The sequence below is a fragment of the Hylaeus volcanicus genome, chromosome 2 (genome assembly GCF_026283585.1).
Source record: "Hylaeus volcanicus isolate JK05 chromosome 2, UHH_iyHylVolc1.0_haploid, whole genome shotgun sequence".
NCBI classification, from domain to species: Eukaryota; Metazoa; Arthropoda; class Insecta; order Hymenoptera; family Colletidae; genus Hylaeus; species Hylaeus volcanicus.
Window position 1 is genome coordinate 27,214,911 of NC_071977.1, and position 17,895 is coordinate 27,232,805.

The 17,895-nt window shown below is 41.1% G+C and overlaps 1 protein-coding gene and 1 long non-coding RNA gene across 3 annotated transcripts in view; one reads left to right on the forward strand and one right to left on the reverse strand.

Annotated features, from left to right (window-relative positions):
- LOC128872649 (Krueppel-like factor 6) overlaps positions 1-17,895 on the reverse strand; it is a 385,468-nt gene that overhangs the window by 219,489 nt on the left and 148,084 nt on the right. The gene's annotated exons all lie outside the window — the stretch shown is intronic.
- Positions 13,008-15,043, forward strand: LOC128872650 (uncharacterized). The gene is made up of 2 exons (XR_008456233.1): positions 13,008-13,968; positions 14,060-15,043. It is a non-coding gene; the product is annotated as an uncharacterized LOC128872650 (long non-coding RNA).

Genomic DNA, 17,895 nt, shown 5'->3' on the forward strand with positions numbered 1-17,895 from the left:
TATTGGAAAAGTAACTTTTGCCCGTGGAACTTTTGCGAACGAGCGGAGGGGCATCGACCGATCGATCGCGTTAAAAACGCTTGCGAGCACCGTTTCCGAAACGACTATCGCGAAACGATCGAAGCGATCAACATCCCCGAGGAGGATCGGAAATCGGGACAATCTGATCTCTTGTTTTCCGCGAGTACTAGTTCCGATACTGATTTGAATACGGGGGCAATCAAGAAATGTATTCGACGAATATAGTATACATGATCGTAGCGTACGGAAGGTTATTCTAACCAAAAAATTTCGTATATACTGTATTATACTTTGTTAATTAATTATTTCCGTATAGATGTCTATATACCTAATGAATTTTAATGAAATTCGCTGCATCATAACAATACTCCTCGCATTGCACTGTGTATGCATAAGTTTTGTGTCAACGAGGATATTCTCTGTGCTTCCGAAGCCTCCTTACTCCAAGGACACAGCTTTCCTCCACTTTTCCTGTTCCAATCCTCACTAAACAACCCAATTCCTTTACCCTAACGCAGGAACAAGGAACGCGTACGAATTGCGCGATAAGATCTCGAAGACGGACGCGAAATAAAGTCGTCACGGTACAGGCAAACTCTCCGCGAGGAGAATTCGAGGGAGGAAGTGAAACTTCGTAAAGCTTCCCACCCCCGACGCCATAATCCCGCGATCTCGCTTGACGTGAACCATGAGAATCTTCCGATGAGGCTAATTTCCCCAAGGAAATTCCCGGGGATTGGGAAAATCAGTGGCCCAATCGATTCGGCGCACTCCGTTGGAGAGAAATTATTCATTCTCGATAAAGAGCGTAGTCGTTTGACGGGACGGCACCTGTGGAGTCTCTCGAACCACCGGGCTTCTTGTCTTCGTACCCGCGATTCGTTTATCTGTAACTTCAATGATTTACTAATAGCAAATAGCGCCACTTATGACACTGGATACACGAGCTGATTGCAGAAACTCATCTCTGGTAAAGGGAGAACGCAAATTGTAACTCGAGTTTTCGAATGAAACTTAGTAGAAATGAAGATCGTCGTGAAAGTAATGTAATCTAATCAAAATTAAAAGGGACCTCGACTGCTGAACCGAAATCAGAATTTAGGAATCCAAAATGGCGGATGCAATATGGCGGATCAAAATGCGAAAAGTGATTCGATTATTATGAAACTTGGTATATAGGGGTTTCTGGGGCCGTTGATTTTAAATCTGAACTCAGAATTTAGAAATTCAAGATGACGAATCCCATACAACGGGTTAAAATGCGAAAAGTTGTTAGATTTGGATGAAACTTGGTATACAGGAGTTTTTGGTAACATTGATTTTAAATCTACACTCAGAATTCAGAGATTTGAAATGGCGAATATAATGCACAGTAACAATAAATCACCCACAAATTTAGCTAATTCTTGTCCTTCGACTACCGAAACACTGAAAAGTTACTTTTGAAAAGCAGACGGCACAGCGGCGCGTAAGAAACAATGAAATTTCCACCCCTTTCCGCCCTCATGGACCAATTTACGAAACGAAATTGCCAACAATGTTCTTCGTTCTCGCAAAGTAACGGTTTTGGCCATCCTCCGCGGCACAAGAACACTCATAAACTGCAGCTTGTTTGTCTGAACGCTTATAAAAGAGAATTAAAAGGAGGTCGGTTCTCAGGAGCTTGCTAGGAAATAAGAATTCCAACGGCATTTACAAAGAGGGCAGTTTGCGTTTGAGCAAGGCCACGAGTATACCTTTGAAATGAAAAATCGTCGGGATCTCCGTGTCCTGTGCTCGTCCACCTCGATCCACCCTCGTCACCAAAGCCGTTTTCAAGAGACACTCGGCGGTGAGCCTGGAATCTCTTTCTTTCTCCCCTCCAGGACCGTGGACCATCGACTCCGTTTATCCATTACGTTTTAGGTGGTTGGGGACGAATCGATCGGACGAGGCGACAATGCGACGACTGTCATTCGCGACCTTTCATCCGTAATTGCGTTCATTAACGTTCATTCTACGGCCGATAATGAGCTCAAACGGACGCAACAAGCCGTGGAAACGCGGCCACCATTTAATTGGCTGCGGTTCCAGTGCAGCCCTGACCACTGAGTGGCCTGAGCGTTCGTCATCTTCCAAGAATGTTAATCTCGATCGACCACCGATACCTCTCATCTTCGTCAAAACACTCTCTTCGAGAAGCAAAGAGTAAAAGCTTTGAATAATCGAAGGATTCGATACAGATTTTAGTCTTATCATTCTCCATAAGGTAGATATTTTTTTTAAATTCGCCTGTTCGAGTAACGCGCCGCTTCGAAAGTATTAACTTACAGCACAATGATCTCAGGAATCGTTTGATACCAAAGTACAGAAAATTGAATGGAAAAATACTAAAAACTTCATCGAATGTTCTCGAGACTCGTGTTTCCAGGACTGCTTAAGCATTGAATATTTAAATAGAGGATTAAGGGTAGGGCGAAATTTCAGGGGAAATATGAAATCGTAAAAGTTCCGCAACTATTCCGCTTACATAGAACCATTCTTCGAGCTTCCCGCTCGTTGGGAAATTTTAAAAGAAGTTTCAAGAAAAGAAGCAGCGGCGCGAATTTTTCTACGATCCCTACTACTTCACCACTGCTAATTACGACGTGGCTTCTTCGTGAAGAATGGCTGTCTTAAAAATTCAGGGAAACTACGTCGAAGAGATTACGCTTGTGATTTGAAGAGTTACACCATTCTGACTTTCTGACCACCCAAAGCGGCAACTTTGTTTATGTCTTTCTAAACAGCATTCATCACACCTAAGTAAGCTGCAGGAAAAGAGACATTAACGCAGACTTATGCTTCATTAGTTTTAAACTAAGAAATAGAAAATTTCCAAGCGTTCAAAATAGTCAACATGCTAAAATTCCATAATTATTGACACACCAAAGGGGGTGCGTCACGTTAGATTTGATGGAAACCCACCTTAAATGTTACGGCAATAAAAGGGCGGCGGTTCGCCAGAACGATGGTAATGGCGAGCACGCGATTGAAAATTTTATCGTTTCCTTTCCCTTTCAATCGGCGTATCGGTCTCCCTCCTTCTTCGTCGTCGATCGATACTTTCCGTTGTTTCTTCGTGTCCCGAAATTCACGCCGGGAGATGTAGTTAAGATTTATACAGCCCGACCGATTATAATGGCGAATTTGCATGACAAAGTGTCTTCCAGGCCGATCCCTCGGTAAGTGGATTGAGCGGGCTGAGCCAAGCGTCGTTTGAGCCTCGCTCGAGGACTCCATTTACCATTTTTATCCCATCGTGGGACGGTGTCCTTGAAAACAAACGCGATTCGAGCGTAAGAGCATTACCGATGCGGCTGGAGGACATTAATTAACCAGATAGTAATCGATATTTTCCGCGCGACCTTGCGGCCATGGGAGAGCCATCGAAAAGAAAGGAAAATCGTCCTAAGATTCTTTAAAGCCTAAATTATGGTTTGGTGAATCCTTTTATGTTGTTCAGAGTGGAATAATGGAAAGTCTGGATGGTCCTCTGATTGAATAAACAAATGGGCGTATTCTTCAGTCTGAAACTGAGTGATTATTTTCACAATAGAAAATATTTATATTAGTATTACAAGTAATGAGGGTTATATAAAAAAATAACGATAGTTACTCCAACTTGTCTCAACTTCTAAAAATCCACATTCCAAGATTCGAATACGTTATAAGTCTTTCCAGAAGTGGATTCCGAAAGGAAATTTGATAATTTAAAAATTAAAATTGAATAGTTTCCTATCCTTCATCGGTGACAGCTGGTGGATGCAGACAGCAGCTATATTGTTGAACTCTAGGAAGCCTCTAGTCTGCAGCAAAGATTTAGGATATGGAATTTTAAGAGCACTGTGCTTTGACCCAAGCGTTCCTAGCCTTGTTAGTCTTAAGAGTACCTGTTTAGTTTTACAGGCGCATTTAGATAAGAGTGCACTCGTGGGAAGAAAGACTAGTAGCGAGTGAGGTGCATACAAGGTAGAAGCATTAGAAGGAATGATTGAAGTTGAAGAATGAATTGGAAGGACAGAGAAATTTGTATAACACACACACGAATGAATTTTATATTAAAAAATGTGACTATTTAAAATAATAATTTAATTTCTTGTTGACTGATGTAAATGCTACCTCACTGATTAATCACTCATGTATGACTAACAATCTAACCACCCCACTCATAGAAACTATACCGTTGTGTCACAGAGGTGAAATTTTGTTGAAAAAGTGCATCGATATGCAGGACGTCGCTAACAAGTCACAGTAGGTCGCGGTAGTGCAACTTTTTTCATTTCCCCGTAGTGACAGCCTAATTTCGAGACCGTAGCAGCTATCAAAGGCCTAATTATTCGATGGAACTCGTTTAGAACCGTGTGAAACACTATACGCTGGAACACTGGAATTGCTATAAAGGAATTTAAATGAAACAGAAAATACCTACACGATATTTAGTAATTGTATGCAATCATGGACTTTGTGTATTTCACATAAATATTTTCAAACATATACTCCCCATCTCCTAAACTAAAAAAATATATGTATAATTAGTGTATGATCAAATAACAGCAACCATATTTTGTACAATGTATAATAGAATCGAGAAATCCCCAGATTTTCATTAAATTGTGGAAAAAAGTACATGCTTCCCTTCCTTCTTCCAGAAGAATATATTTTTTATTTCCATGAATATCAATGCGTTTTTTCCCCCGTAATTTAATATAAACTACACAATTCCCTTAGTCAACAAATATTTAAACGTCGCTCTTAAGACGTTCGGTCGCTCTAATTGCAACGTTTACTAAAACTATGCACAAACGAAACAATTACAATTCAAATAAAATAATAATTTACCAAAAGCGCATCTGCCTCTTCTGAAAATTCTACACGGTGTTACTAATCGAATCGTGCATCTCTTTCTAAGAACGACTAGATCGCCAGCTCCGAGAAACGTGGAGCGTCTTTTCGGTTCGCGATCGGCTTCGGAATTTGAATTGTAAATCCGTCGAATTGCAAAACTGTAAAAGGGTGATCCGAGATGGGGACGCAACAGGCTTGGGTAGGCGCGGCGTCGGTGCATCTGCGCCTCCTGGTGCATTTTTCGATGCACACACACGCATACATACATTGCTCACGAGCACGACTGCCAGCAACACGCGACGAGAGATTTGCAACATTGTCTGCTACAGTCAGACAACGTCTCTTGCCCGCTCGAGCATGTAATCGACCAGTCTGAGCGTCCCCTTGTGCACGCGCGCGTGTCCACGTGTGCACGAACCAGGAGAGGAGCTGCCTCCGCTTTGTCTCTCGTCTCACCTCTGTATGTATCACGTTCTCGTGAAAAATGCGTTCCACGGATGATACACTTTGCGGTAAGTGGGCCACGCTCGGTAATTCCCCCTACCACACGCGCTGGAAAGCATGAAAAATCATCGCCCAACGACGGAAAATTGTGGCTTTTTGGAGGACTCGCTTGGCTCAAATACTCTAGCTACTGAGTAAATTAAAGTAAAGCGCGCTTGTGCATCGTATTGTAGGAAAATTTAGAGTATGAAACTGCCGTGCAATTGCAAGCTGAGTGCAACTGGAGTCGATGAAAATACGAAGTTGATTACACGAAGCTTGCAGACGCATAATAAAATGAAAAATAACGTAGGAAAACGAATGAATCTCTAAACGAATTATCAAATGAGTTGGTATATTTTCTGAATTTAATATTGGATTAATTTGAATCGATTCATGCAAAAATTAGGAAGTAGTCCCTTTTTTCTTATTTGATAACTTCGTGCAAGAACGATCTCAAAACGTACATCTGAGATTCAGCAATACACCTCGATATCAATAAGGAAGAGAACACCCTTCTGATTCTTAAATATTTAAATTCATTTTCACGAGCAACCAATTAAGGATTTAATTAAGCTAATTTGAAGTTTAAATTCATACCAGAGACCTAAATGGTTAACTAGACTTCTACGAGAACCGCTTCAAACCGAATAAAACTCTTCGTTTAAGTTCAACATCAAACCGCATCGATTAATTTCGATATCGAATTGGACCATCTAGCGGAATCGCTGCGAACTACTCGACGCATTTGATTACTCGGATTTATTTTGAACACTCTAAGCTGAAGTAGCTTCTGCCGCATTATTGTTAAATTTCCGATACAACTTCAAGAGTATCGTACAATCAATAAAAATTCGTCTGCTTTCCGTCAACCGAGTTTAAGTATCGCGTACCAACGGGACCTTGAAGCCAGCCCTGCATCATTATTTTGTGGCTGACTGGTTCTGCTGAAGATCACCGTCAAACACTCGTGCGATCCTCGAGTGTGCAAGCTCTCTCGAGAGGTTCAAAGGTCGACCGACGTTAAAAATGTTACCGTTAACCGACAGCTCCTAACGTCTCTGACTACTGTGCATAATGGCATGATACTCCTCAGGTACAAACAGTCTCCGATGGAATTAATAAAAAATGGGAACCATTGTGGTGCAATCAAGAGGTACCGAAGCACACCTGAAACGATATTTATTAATTTTTTAACAACTCTTTGATAAACACATAGGTTAATACCAAAAGCCTTGGTTTTTCTTATCATAATCTAGCTCAGAACTGATAGTAGGAAGCAACATAAATGGATGTCTCTTTTCTTCAAAACGAAATCACTCGATTCACATATTGCAATTATAATTTGTTAATTAAGAAGTCGACTTAGGCCTCAAAAGAAATCTCGAAGCTGCCCATGTCGCGAGAGACCAGTGATTCTTGACAAACATGATTCAAGTTTTTCGCTTTAATCCGAATTACTTCCATCGCGAAATTTCATTTTTTTTTTTTTTTCGTTGAACAATCGTTTACCGAACCGATGGACAGCAATAACAGAGTGTAAATGGCTTTCGTTAAAATAATTCCGATCCACGTTTCGCGACTGTCATTGGGAATTAACACCAATCAACAGTCTGCAACGCGATATTCGAACGTTGACGTTCGCGATGGCACGGTCGAGCGCTGAATCGTTGAACGTGTCATCTCAATATTTTTATTTTATTTTTTCGTTTAACGACCGTATTTGCCGCAATGAGGGCAGAAAATACAGAATACAAATTCAGTTTACACGCACGGTTCTGGGAAGCAAGGCAAAAAGGTTAATTAATCCTCTGTATGCAATATGGTGTTCATTAATCTGCAAATTTGATTGCGTACATCACCAGCTTTTTTGCTATTCTGGGCTTCAAAATGGTCTGGACGAAATTTGAAGTTGTGGAATGGTGTACAATATATGTTTTTTTAAAGACGCGCCAGGATCTGTTCTTTCATTGAAGAGAAGAGAAATTGATCGCGAATAGGAGATTAAGGAAATATTAAAAATTGATGCTCGATTCTAACAACACGGTATGTTTTAAAACTACTCAGTAACTATACAATGTTCTGCTATAGTTTTTGGTGATAATTAAATAAAATATTAATCACACACGCAAATTGATTTGAATCGAGGAAACGGAATTCCACGGTCGACAAATTTTACAGGACCGAGGCGCAGCGACGGGGAAAAGAAAACCCATCGGTGGAAACTCGATACGAAGGGTTTCCCAAGTGAAAGCAGCGTCGCGAAGTATGAAGCGGTCCCAGGCCAGCGATTCGATATTTTCCAGGCGTCTCAGGGCACGGGTTATCGCTTGGAGAAAAGATCCGGGAACGGAAACCCTACAATGTCGCCTTGTTCTCCCTTCTTGGGCGCGAACGAAACAATACTGGTAGTGTTCAATGCGAAACTTTCACGATTCCCACTTCTCCTTGCCGTTCGACCCTTCGGTGAACCCTCTTTCACTCAAGCGGCTCTCGCTAACGAAGACCAGAAACTCCTGGAACTAACCTTATTTGTATGGTAAACGCGTGTGAGCCGGTCGGACACGTAATGAATGCGTGCGTCTGTATGAGAAATGAATGAAGTCATTCTCATCCCAGCCAGCAGCGCGAACTCGCTCCTGCCAGGGATAGGCACAATTTTATTCGAACAATAGATGATTAAAAACACGGCGTTATCGTCCGTTCGCGACACGTCTACGATTAAACAGTTACTCAGGGTGGTTTTCAATTTAATTTCGTTGCATGATACAAATTAGAAAAGCAAATGAAGCATTTTTCGAATAAACAAGATAAGTTCGTAACAATGAATATACTAGGAAAGCAAATGTTCTTTCAGGGTGAGGTTGCTTCGTCATTTTTTTTTTTTATTGGTTTATCTGTGATTATTTGTCACTAATATTTCCTGCTTGAACAAGACTATTTTTTTTTTAGACTACGACTTCACACTTAAAATGAGACGAGAATTTGTGTAAATACTCTCAGTATAACACACCACTTTCTCTTTTCCCCTTTATTACTATAGTAAAGTGTTTCCTCTTCCTCAATTTATTTTTTTCCTTCTTTTCACGCGCTCAGCTATGATATATTCCATTTCCTTTAAAATCACCGAGTCCAACTAATAGATTACAAAATGTTTGCTGAAGTTGAGCGATCGCTTCCGATACTGATTATGTTATTCAGTCGATTTGGAACATAAAAAGCAAATTTCACCTGTAATACAAATTCTACTTCCTATTTATCACCTGACATTTTCATCCAGATGAGAATTTCTTAATCTTTTTGTGCGTAGTCTGTGTCTGCCATAGGTAAAAGGAAAGCTCCGATATCGCGGTGAACCTTGAGGCAGGATGGAAATCTCGCGAAATGTATGCAAAAATGTTGCGGCGAGAAATGTGGCACGGCGGCGCCTCGATTAGAAAGTGTACGACTAGACAATGAAAACCGTAATAACGCATAAACCAGTTTTCAAGCGTCCAACGATTTATCGATAACATCGTTAACCCCTTAACGCCGATCTGCGTAACTCATTGAGACTCTGGTCTACATTCCTTTATCTTCAACTGTGGGATAATTCTGCTCCACTTTCACAGACGCAATCTTATTTCTCGTTGTTTCGACGTATAATTTTAGCGATCTCGAGCAATTAACATAATTAAAAATATCTAATATTTAATAACCTGTGAGCAATCCTCAAACGTTCATGGTCACAGTGAACTTAATAGACATTTTTCTCCCTTCTAACATTTGAATATTTTAAAAATTTGTAATTGAATCGTTGAGGATAACTGCATTCGAGGAAGAAGTTTTTGCGTAAATTTTCGCTAACATAAAATTCGAATAGAAATTCAAGAAAACAATGGCGGATGTGCAATTAACGACTCAACGCAGACTACAGACGTAAACAAATTGCCTCGCATTTGGAAGGCGCGTTCGCGTTAAAAATTAGGTTACGCGGTGTAGAATGATTAACGCCGTGATCAGTGGAATTTTGCGAGAAAGCGAGCAATTATTTACGACGCGGAGCCGGCGACATATGAAAATATCAATGGAAATTGGACGACTGCCATATCTCTTTCACTCTACGCTGTCTCGGCCAGAGCGAAATTTGCTTCGTGCCAAATTAATCAAATTCAGCGTAACAACGCGACGAAAATTGAATCGCGCAAAACCCGCAAGTCGTAGGCGTTTGTGACATTTAGAAACATTCGATATCTCGCTCAACAATGGAAGCATGATAATAAATACGCCACTGTGGAGTGAAGTTGGAGTAAACTCAATTTAATTGGAGAACCGAGGAGGAGAACAGAAGTGTCTTCTACAGGATAGTCATGAGAATTGTCGCGATATCTTTTTTAAACGCAATTTAAAAAATATTTAAGGGAAAAGATATGGGACCGAATAATAATTCGGAGGAAACTATATCGAGGATAAGCGCCATATTTTCTTTCGCAAAAATTGCCAATTTTTTTTAAATGAATTATAGGTTGTATTAATGTAAAAGTGGTTGAAAAATTAGTCCATGAAGAATTTTCAATAAATCTCTTCTTTCTATAATTACTTTTTCCACAAAAATTACAATCTGTATTATGCAATCAAATAATATTCCACATTGAACAAATGGTGGAAACCTTACGCGAATAACTCGACAAGAATTCCGTTTATGGTATTATGCAATAGGAGTTTAAAGGCCTTTCAACGCCAAAATCGACGATGAAATCATTCGGTGATCCGTGGCACTCGCTATCGCGATGGCGATGATAACGATGACGATAACGATCTCGATGACGAGAGACAATGATCGAGGGGTTTCTCATCGTCGATAAAAATGGACGACGATGAATAAGCGGGATGCAAATCAGGTCTTGCCCTTTTGAATTCTCATTCATGGGGAGCTAATGCCTGTGCAGGTCGTATATGTTTAGATAAGCGGGTGTTGTGTCGTCTACGTACGCGATCGTTGGCATACGTGTAACGTAACGCCAGATAAAAGTTATCTGCGAGTGGTGGAAGGAAATAACGAGATTATCGAGTGTTTTGAGTAAACCAATTTGTCGCAAACAAGCGTTATTAGCGTCGCTTGCTTTTCGAAGCTGTTATCGCCGCTTGCGGTATTTCCCACAAATCTTTTTCACGTGCAAGGTGTTGGTGAGAATGGCGATAATAAATAAGGATTACTGAAAATTAATCGAATTTTACATTTGTAGTTTTCACATGAATTTCTATAGATTTTTAGTTTCAGTTTCATAGAGTTGAGTTTAGATAGTAATCAATCAAGGTACCTGAGTCCACTGTTTGTTCCTGGAATAGTTCAGGAAGTTTCATTGTATATTCAAATGTATTTTATCTAACACTTCTTTTTAAATATCACTGAATTAAGATTCCAATCAGGAAATCCTCGAGTCACTTAATATACGAGAAAACGTGACATTACTGTAACAAGAAATCTATAGCGAACCACCATCTCTCCCGGCACCAATAAATCACCAGCCCAATCAAAATCAACCCCATCATCTAAAATCAAAATAAAGCAACAAAAAAAAAACAGACACATAACCTATTGCATTCGTTTAAAAAAACGATGGCCTTTTCGTTCTAGCGGGAATAAATGAATTCTCACCCAGCTCAGGGTTGTTCCAGGCGACAAACTGCGACACTAAATTTTTTCGATCGTTTACGCAATAACAGGAGGATCCGAAAACGCAATTTCTCTCATCGAAAACGAAACACCCGCTAAATCAAACGCGTGTTACTATCGAAACATCGAACAGCGAACCGATAAGCCCCCGCTCGCCGAATGTCCCCGTTGGCGGTCGTCGAAAAAAAAATCGCAACTCGCGAAACACAAAGGCAAAAAAAAGGAAGGAAAAAAAAAATGGAAGTTGAACGAGTCGATGTCCCGTTGTGCACGCTGCATAATGACTCGATTGTAAACCCACGGGCGCCCGCGCGGGCGTTGCATCATTCATGCACGCCGAGGGCGAGAACACCATATTTGGCCGCGTCTCATCCGAGCCTCTCTCCACGGGGACGGCTATTTGTTCATTAATCTTATAACGCAACTCCTCGTGCGTAAATCGTCAATGTTGGGCGCCCCTTGTCTCGCGGGCACGCGCTCCTTCGGCGTCGCGAAAAAGTGGCTGGAAAGATTGCTTTGGCAAATTGATTCACTCAAAAATGTACGCGAAGTTTTGCTGTAGATTACTCATGTTTTTGTTGATACTTCCGAAACCATGAAAAGATGCAGAAGTATTGGATACTAACTCTTGGAATTTCAATGGGTTCGTATACATGTGCTATAGTATAGTAATGCTAGAAATGGCTCTGAGGGTGCAAAGCAGTCCTCTGAAAATATTTAGATTACTCATGTTTTGGTTAAGACTTCTGAAGACATGAAGAGATGCAGAAGTATTGGATACTAAATCTTGGAATTTCAATGTGTTCGCATAATAAAATGCTACTGAAATTGCACACGTGGGTCTGAATTAAACGAAATTTATTCGTCGTGACGTGCGTTTATCGTAGGTGTAACTTCAAGAGGTATTTATGGCGTGGATGCCGCGAACGTAACGGTCGCTGGAGCGTAACTATCAGAGGTGTGAACTGTACAGCTGTGCGAACGTAACTGACGATAATTTCCTGTTTTCCGCTAACGGAGGATCGGTCGGATGTGTCTTACAATGCGATCTATTCAGAAATATTCTCGACTAAATTTAACACGCTGCTAGGTGTAGCGAATCGGTTATTCACGGATGAATTGCACAGCAGTACCTCGACGATTACAGGAAAACGAAGATAAAAATTCTTGGAAGTATCCAGATTGGCGCAATTACCGAGGTAGCTAATGCAAAGAAAGAATCCCGATTACACGATATATCTACCTTGCATGCTTGATTTGACATGCAATCATAGGATCATCTATTTTTGTCTCAAACGGGTATAAACTTATCCGTTGAGTAATTGCAACTAATTTGAACTACGAGACATCTGTCTTGGCAGTGAATGGCTTAATACAATTTAATATTCATATTTATTACTGTATCGAGATAACATATCTCGAAAGTAAACTTGACAAAATTAAATACACCGTCGAGGAATGAATGATCGCTAAGGTTCCAAGTGTAGTCGACCGCGTCCAAGAGCGTTCATCGCCTGATCGAACCCGTTCCAGATTTCCGAATCTGCTTCTAAGGAAAAGAAGCTCGAACGCTATAGCTATTCCCCTTATAATGAATATTTTTGGCCACGACTCCGTCATGCGGCGTTTCACCGAGTTTCCCCCCGTTGGCTTGACTCTTGCTAAGCGTGCCAAGTGGCCACTCGGTTGAATTTTTAATAAATGTCATATTCACGTGTTTTCCTTCCGGTACGGGGGAAGTAGGTCAGCCGCTGTGCGCGTCGTCCGAAAGCAAATTCGGTGAAACGATGCGGATAGCGTGCGAACGAGGCTCCGCGATAGTGTTCATCGACCTTTCGTCGTTGAAAAGGAAAAATCATACGCGAAATAACCGTTGACACTTGTCGCAACCGCAGGACTTCAACTTCAGGCCACGTGCCACTAACGTTTATTTCGCTGTGGAACGTGCAACCAAAACAAGATGAAAACAGCTATAGATCTAAGAATTGTTTTTCTTTCAAAATTTTTACTTTTCGAGAATATTAAAAATTTATGCCAAGAGTTGGGGGAACTATTCAATATGAAGGTTCAGATGGGATGAATTCTAGAGAGAAAGAATATCTTTCGAAGCTAAGAAGAATCGCCCAGTTGGCAGCTGATAAAACTGCGAAATGGGAAAGGAAACTTGAGAAAGTTGCTGAATCTTATTCAAAGGTTCTTATTGTTCGATATTGAAACACTTCAGAATGAATGATTTCCGCGAGGAAACGGGGTATTGGGAAAATTCAGAGTCAATGGCAATACATCAGCTTCCTTTCTTCAACGTAACCATACAGTTCAACATATCTATACATATCCACTATAAAATATCAATCAATAGCCCCACCCACCAAAAATCACCTTCCTCGTATAATCGCGATCCAATGAACGTCTGCATACGTCAAACGGAAATCTGCGTCGCTTCGCGAGCTACGCAATAAAGCTCGGGTAAAACAAGACGAGCAGGCTCGATTGCGTTCGTACAACCAGAAACCGGTCTTCCGTAAACCTAGAACCGTCGTTTCGACGCGGATCCGCGACTCCATGCCGCGCCGACGCCGTTCCGCGTCAGGACTCGCGGAAATTCGCGAACCACCGCGATAAAAGAGAGACGTCGACGCGTAAGCGGCGCTAAAGCAAATTAACGCTCGCACAGGTTGCGCGGCACACTTTGCCGTGTAGCGGACCGACTTTCTTCGTGACAATAGGAAGTGTGCCGAGGGACAAGGGCCCTTCACAATGGCGTAACGCGAAACGGTACGCGCCAGGCAGCTAAGTGCATCATGCTTTGACGAAGGCGCACCAGCCGCCAGCGTTTCTCAAAGAGACGCGATCGCTCGTGCATTCTTCGTGTCTTCGTGTTTCAAGATTTTTTCGTCAGAAGTTAGGCTGCGTTTCATATTCTCGACGCTTCCAGTTCAAATGTGAGTAGGTAGAGATGGACTATGTGTTCTTGTTAAAATAAAAAAAAAAAACTCGGGTGGTTGAGGAATGCAATTTGGTTTTTATTTTTAGGGAACTGTGCACTTTAAACTTATTAATTTAGGTATCGGGGTGATCGCTAAAGTGGAATGATCAGTAGTGAAAGTATTACAGTAACGCTAGTGACTGAGTTTATGGCAAATAGCAAGCTCTATAGACCAGGAGTAGTGTACTCCCCCGATTATGATGTCTAAGACACGACCTACACCTAGTCAACCAACGTCTCAATGACTTTCTTAATAATTAATATATAATCTATTATTATATAAACTACAATATAAAATGAAACTCGTGCAGTCTAGAAGACGTTCCACCCTCTTGTACTGCGACACAGGGATGAAATAATGGCAAAAATTTTCTGCTATCGTTCAAAGTTCTCAAACAACGTGTCGGTGCTCGAGACATTTATCTTGCAAGCTTGATGGAAAATGGTTTCGCCTTTGCAGAAGGATGGCAGGTGGCGTCACGGGGGTTTGAGAGACGCTGAAGCCGGGTATACATCACCCGGAAGAGTGGTGGTGTTACCGAGGGAAGCTGGCCGGGCTGCTAGAGGAGGGCTCAGAGGGGTGTACCGGGGGGGCCACTTCTCTATAGAAGCTCTCTTTTTTTGCTTCTTTCATGCCGGCAGCACAAGTGGAGTCAATGACTGCCGCGGGCCCATTCATGAAATTTATCGAGGTAATCGGCCGGTTACGCTGGTACAAGAGGCCACGGGAACATCGTACATGCGTGCACGCGGCACGCGTCATACGCCTCTCGAGTGCGCCGAAGCCGCCGCGATTAGAGATTATGTTCTCTTTCAAACGACATTCTCGTACGACGAATGTAAGATCGAATTCGTAAGGAACTCCTAAGGATGAAATTACGATATCAATTAAATAAATGTTACAAGTCTGAGGACGACGATTCATAAATACTTAGCAATTCGACTAATTTTTTCGGGTCATTTTCAGGAATTTTCATTGGTTGTAAAACACTTTTCATCTGAGAATATACTTGTTCAACACTTGAACTCTATTTCAGTTTGCAAATGACAATTATGTGCCCGACATCCTTAAAAAATTCTGGAGCACAGTAGACATGGTTTCATCTTTTAGAAATGAACAAAATTTTGTGTTAATATTATTTTCTAGAGAAAATATTCTCTCGTGAGATAATTAAAAGCAATTGAACACTGTAAATAGTACAAAAGTATAAGAATTGAACAAACATTTTTCTTTCAGCATGTTACCGTTTCAAATTATGTATAAAAGTATGATCTCGCACCGTCATAGCTCAGGTTAAGTGGTTAATTTTACGTGAGTCATTTTGTGTACGTTTTAGCAACGAGAGGAATCGGTATTTTCACAAATATAATTATATATGCAAGTGGGAACATTAAAAGCCATTAAAGGTGAAAATACGGTTCAAAAATCCCGTACCTGTTGCCATTATCTCTCGAATATCACATTAAGTGTAATGCTATTACGTCAGAGCTCCAGGGGAAATTGGCGTTTAACGAGTTAAAAATAATCGAGTAACCTTAAAATTCAGCATCGAACGCGGCATCGATAAACGCGCGTGAACAGAGATAAAAGATCAATCGTCATAACTGTGAAATTCCACGGATTTTTGTGGCTTCGCCACTGAAGTACTGCTTTCAATTATAAACGTTAAAACACCTAAATATAAACACGGTTATTGTCTTCACAATGAAAAATCATACAAATTTCACACGTTTTCGTACTATTCACGCTCATAATAAAACAACCCCTGTTTTAATAAGTCACTCTAATCGATACCAAGGCAATATAAATCGAATCATTTGTACACACAATACAACTAAACGAAACCATGTTCAATGTTTGAAGACTAACTCTCGGCAACATAGAATAAATGAAAAACAAAAGATTCATTCCTTAATTAGTGATCCATCCCATTCATCGGTGTTATTAAATGATACACAATGTGTTATTAAATGATGCACAGCGCGAAACGTTTACAAAGGGATTTAATTATTGAAAATTATGAGGATATTAATTTAGTAAATGCTAGGCTGTTGAAATGACATAATGTGAGTCGTGTTTCTCTTGTACGATTGAACGCGGTGCAACCGCGAACACGCGACGCGATTGCGGGAGGGGCAGGAGGATGCGGGGGTTCGTGAGTGTATGCGTGTGCGTGAATCGACAAATATAAGCGAGCCAACCGATTGCGTTCTCATGCGAAAAGCATACGCGACGCGCAGCGTGCAGGTACGCCAACGTGCGCGCTGTTGCATTTGTAAAGGCCGGTGCACTGGAGAACTGACGACGCGGACGTCAACAAACTAGCGCGACGGCCACACTGTCCGGGAGTTCAATGCGCCTCGGCGAGTTTGACGGAAGCGGGGGAGGGACAGCCAGAAAGGGACGAAACAGGGACAAAGAAGGGTGAAACGGGGGTAAGCGCATAGAATGATGCGACGAACATGAAACCTTGATAAAGGGAGGAAATACCTTTCACGACTGCAGAGGATCTCCCCGATTACTGTTTTTAATTGGTAGTAATTAACGGAGTACGGTGGAGGACTCCAAGAGTGTATCTAGGAAACGATTCTGGAACCTCAATTCTGAGTGGATATCGGTTTAGATAGTTTAAAAATCATTTTAAAGATAAAACATTGCATGATATTTCCTGGATGAACAAGATATTTAATGTATAGGCAGGAAGACGTTCTAAGCTAAAGTACAATTACAATTTTCATTTCGAATTAAATTTTGGTAGTACTCGATTAATATCCAAGGATAATATTTTCAGGAAAATAATGGCAGATTAATTCTGCATTAAACAATGCCTCAACTTCCAGGTACTTTTGCATGCACTCAGTATTAATACACGAGAAAGCTTCCTTCGACCGAAGCTTTCAGCGTTATTGACATTTGGAGCCTCATGTACGATGTTGCATCGAAATCAAACGTTAAACATGCTATTTCAATATTGAATCATATTTTCCATATCGGTTATTTGAAGGAGAAATACTGTCGATCGAAGTGGAAATAGGATCCGAGGGATGGCAATTCAGACAAAAATGCAACTTCATGCATAATTGTACGAATCATTTCTAAAATCAAAAACCTTTATAGACTTTCATAGATGATGTCTTAGTTACTATCAATAATTTTCAACCTATCCAGAGATAGTGACATAAGATTGGAATAATTTAAAATTTCTATGGTGAGCAGAGACCACAGAAGTCCTCGTACGCTTAACCATTTGCACTCCACTAACCTAACTGCGGCGACACATGTTATATACATACACTGGAATTCAGTCCAAGTTTCATTTCTGGTAAGCCAAACTGAGTTAAGTATTAAAGCCAAGAATAATTGTTGAACCAGGCCTGCCAAAACAGTGTTCCTCGCGTTTGATAAAACACAACTATTTGGCAGTTTATACCATTACAGAGTAGTTAAATTCTCATACGAAAAAGCACACTTTTTATTCACTCGTACAAAAAAAATTGTAGTGCAAATGGTTAAGGTCGAATAGTTCCTCGCACTTTCGTTCTCCGACCAGGGAATATCTTGTACATTGAAAATACCATCCCAAGGGCGAGTCTGAATAGCCAACCCCATGGTGCTCGACTTTGCATCCTGCTTCTAAAAATTCTGAGAAGCGCCTTGCAAGCCACGAATCCCATTCGAAACTACGTAGCCTGAATTCCAAACCGATCTTTCCACGTCCTTACCGTGAAAAAGTTTGAAGGAACCGCGTGGTCACGTATTCGCCAAGCGCGCCTAGCAAGTTTGGTATCGAAGCCCGGAAACAAACCTTTGAGCTTCTTCGTCCGGGGCTCCCGTGGCACTGAAAAGTTTGGGCCACCGGTGTCGGGACGTTTGTCGAAGCTT